Raw genomic sequence first — 4,351 nt, forward strand, 5'->3', positions numbered from 1 at the left:
ATTCCCTTGCCTGTCCTTCATTGGGCCAACCCTTTCCCCGGCTACCCTCTTGCTTTTTATGTACGAGTAAAAAGCCTTGGGATTTTCCTTAACCCTATTTGCCAATAACATTTTGTGACCCCTTCTAGCCCTCCTGACTCCTTGCTTAAGTTCCTTCCTACTTTCCTTATATTCCACGCAGGCTTCGTCTGTTCCCAGCCTTTTAGCCCTGACAAATGCCTCCTTTTTCTTTTTGACGAGGCCTACAATATCTCTCGTTATCCAAGGTTCCCGAAATTTGCCGTATTTATCCTTCTTCCTCGCAGGAACATGCCGGTCCTGAATTCCTTTCAATTGACATTTGAACGCCTCCCACATGTCAGATGTTGATTTGCCCTCAAACATCCGCCCCCAATCTAGGTTCTTCAGTTCCTGCCTAATATTGTTATAATTAGCCTTCCCCCAATTTAGCACATTCACCCTCGGACCACTCTTATCCTTGTCCACCAGCACTTTAAAACTTACTGAATTGTGGTCACTGTTCCCGAAATGCTCCCCGACTGAAACTTCTACCACCTGGCTGGGCTCATTCCCCAATACCAGGTCCAGAGCCCCTTCCCTAGTTGGACTGTCTACATATTGTTTTAAGAAGCCCTCCTGGATGCTCCTTACAAACTCCGCCCCATCTAAGCCCCTGGCACTAAGTGAGTCCCAGTCAATATTGGGGAAGTTGAAGTCTCCCATCACCACAACCCTGTTGTTTTTACTCTTTTCCAAAATCTGTCTACCTATCTGCTCCTCTATCTCCCGCTGGCTGTTGGGAGGCCTGTAGTAAACCCCCAACATTGTGACTGCACCCTTCTTATTCCTGATCTCTACCCATATAGCCTCACTGCCCTCTGAGGTGTCCTCCCGCAGTACAGCTGTGATATTCTCCCTAACCAGTAGCGCAACTCCGCCTCCCCTTTTACATCCCCCTCTATCCCGCCTGAAACATCTAAATCCTGGAACGTTTAGCTGCCAATCCTGCCCTCCCCTCAACCAGGTCTCTGTAATGGCAACAAGATCAGCAAGTGTCTGGGCGACATTTTCTTCCCGTAATGTTCGCCAAGCTGTTGTTCGGTCTCTTCCGGGGGGGTAAAGTCATCCCACCAATCACATCGGCCAGGATCCAGCGTTGGGCGCTCCTCCTGCCCGTGGACAAATACACCTTCCAGCTCCGCCCAGGTACCAGGATTGCCCACGTGGATGCCCCCAGCTACCTGCCGTTGCCAGCGCCCCGTCTCCACCTGTTGCGGAAGAGGTGATCGTGAGGCTGAATTTTATGGCCACCTTGCTGGTGATGACTGCTCGGGGGCGCGTGTGGGCACAGCGGGATGGTGATGACTGCTCGGGGGCGGGTGTGGGCACAGCGGGATGGTGATGACTGCTCGGGGGCGCGTGTGGGCACAGCGGGATGGTGATGACTGCTCGGGGGCGCGTGTGGGCACAGCGGGATGGTGATGACTGCCCGGGGGCGCGTGTGGGCACAGCGGGATGGTGATGACTGCTCGGGGGCGCGTGTGGGCACAGCGGGATGGTGATGACTGCCCGGGGGCGCGTGTGGGCACAGCGGGATGGTGATGACTGCTCGGGGGAGCGTGTGGGCACAGTGGGATGGTGATGACTGCTCGGGGGCGCGTGTGGGCACAGCGGGATGGTGATGACTGCTCGGGGGAGCGTGTGGGCACAGTGGGATGGTGATGACTGCTCGGGGGCGCGTGTGGGCACAGTGGGATGGTGATGACTGCTCGGGGGCGCGTGTGGGCACAGCGGGATGGTGATGACTGCTCGGGGGCGCGTGTGGGCACAGCGGGATGGTGATGACTGCTCGGGGGCGCGTGTGGGCACAGCGGGATGGTGATGACTGCCCGGGGGCGCGTGTGGGCACAGCGGGATGGTGATGACTGCTCGGGGGCGCGTGTGGGCACAGCGGGATGGTGATGACTGCTCGGGGGCGCGTGTGGGCACAGCGGGATGGTGATGACTGCTCGGGGGCGCGTGTGGGCACAGCGGGATGGTGATGACTGCTCGGGGGCGCGTGTGGGCACAGCGGCACCCGGAGCAGGTGAAGCTGCAGCTCGCACCGCTGAGCGGGGGTATGACGGAGACCCTCCCACCGACTCTCCGGCCTTTCCCTCACAGGGTCGCCAGGCTGTTTGGGGGGTGACGTTATATTGTTGGGTGCCGAGTGTCAGGAAGCACTGCTACAGGACTTGCACGCTGGCCATCCAAGGTCATTCCTGGGGTCATGTTCCTCGTGGTGGTGGGTGCCCACTCGAGGTGGCTGGAGGTGTACAGGGTGACCTCCACAATGTCCAGGGCCATGACTGAGAAGCTAAAGGTCCTTCAGCAGCCACAGGACCCGGAGGTGACGGCCAATGGCCCCCCTTTCATCAGGCCGGAGCTGGCCGCGTTTACTCAGCGGAACAACATTCGCCATCCAGACCGCCCCATATCATCCTTCCTCCAATGGACTGGCAGAGCGGGCGGTCCTGACGTTTAAACGGGGATTGAAGAGTTGACGGGGTCCATGGACAGGCGGCTGGCGAGCGTCCTGTTGCCCATGGCGATTGGGATTTCACTGGCACAGCGTTTGATGGGTGAATGTCTCTGGACTGAGCTGAGTCTGATCTTACCCAACCTCAGTGCCAAGGTCGAGCGGCAACGAGAGTGGTTGGTTTGCGGGTGCCAGAGTGGGCGTTTGGTGTGGGGACGTGGTATAAACTGGAAGCTTTGGCGATGGAGCGTTCTGGATTCTGGGGTGGTATTGGGACGATCAGGCCCCACCTCCCATACGGTCTGAAGTCAGTGACAGACCCTTAACCAGGCGCGGGCCTGCAGGTCAGGACGGCTAACGGTGATAGTACCGCCTTCACCACAGCAGGAGCCCCCCCCCCGCTCTCAGGTTGAGGGACCAGCCGTCCGGGTCACTGTGTCCAGCCCAGCAAGAGGACGATGCCTCAGGTTCGGACATGGCTGCGTGTCCGGCACTGAGGTCACGAAATCCCTCCATGGCGGTCTGCCCGGTAACGGCCTTCGGCTACTCGGTACCCCCCCCCCAGCTGACCCAGTGCCAGCACCGGCAGACACAGAGCCGTGGGTGAAGTGGCACAGGAGACCCCCTCCATTGTGGCTGACGGGGGACTTGGGGAGGGGCGGGAAGGGGTGTCATAATCCTCGCGAGGACTTGGGGAGGGGCGGGAAGGGGTGTCATAATCCTCGCGAGGACTTGGGGGAGGGGCGGGAAGGGGTGTCATAATCCTCGCGAGGACTTGGGGAGGGGCGGGAAGGGGTGTCATAATCCTCGCGAGGACTTGGGGGAGGGGCGGGAAGGGGTGTCATAATCCTCGCGAGGACTTGGGGGAGGGGCGGGAAGGGGTGACATAATCCTCGCGAGGACTTGGGGGAGGGGCGGGAAGGGGTGACATAATCCTCGCGAGGACTTGGGGAGGGGCGGGAAGGGGTGACATAATCCTCGCGAGGACTTGGGGGAGGGGCGGGAAGGGGTGACATAATCCTCGCGAGGACTTGAGGGAGGGGCGGGAAGGGGTGACATAATCCTCGCGAGGACTTGGGGAGGGGCGGGAAGGGGTGTCATAATCCTCGCGAGGACTTGGGGAAACAGTGGGACCCGTCGAGTTCGAGCATCCCAGGAAGGGTCAGAGGTCAACCACCTGGGCTCATTATGAGCAAAGGTCAAAATGCTGGGAAGGTAAGTCGTCCGAGCCGGGATTGCAGTGGGAGTGAGTTTCTGCATTCGCAGGTTATTATAAATATGTGTAAATGAATCTATCTTCCTATACCGTTAGAGGGAGCGGAAAAAGAAAGTAGTTCAGTTTGCCGCTCCCCCCTGTCCGTAACACCATCCTTACTGGGCCCAACTTACACGTGACTCCAAACCCACAGCAATGTGGCTGTCTCTGAACCCCCCTCTGACCCAGTCCAGCGAGCCACGCAGTTGCTTTTTATTTGTTGTATTATGGGATGTGACTATCAGCACAAGGTCTGCAACAGTTCAGGAAGGCACCTCACCAACTTGTCCAGGGCAATTAGTGTTGGGCGATAAACGTTGGCCATGGGACTGATGTCCACATCTTATTAAAGAATAACTAGGAACACCTCGCCACTAAGTTAGCTCTGCATCTCAATGAACCGTCAGGAAATGGGCATTCCACATCCGCCAATTGAGAGCCAGGCCATGTTTCACTCAGAAAACGCACCAATCAGTGTGTGGCTGACGTGACAAAGAAATCTTCCGAATGGACTTTAATAATAATTGCACAGAGAGTCACCGCCTATTGCCTGATTGAGTTAGTTCAGCACACCGCAG

The sequence above is a fragment of the Scyliorhinus torazame genome, chromosome 6 (genome assembly GCF_047496885.1).
Source record: "Scyliorhinus torazame isolate Kashiwa2021f chromosome 6, sScyTor2.1, whole genome shotgun sequence".
In the NCBI taxonomy this organism is placed as follows: domain Eukaryota; kingdom Metazoa; phylum Chordata; class Chondrichthyes; order Carcharhiniformes; family Scyliorhinidae; genus Scyliorhinus; species Scyliorhinus torazame.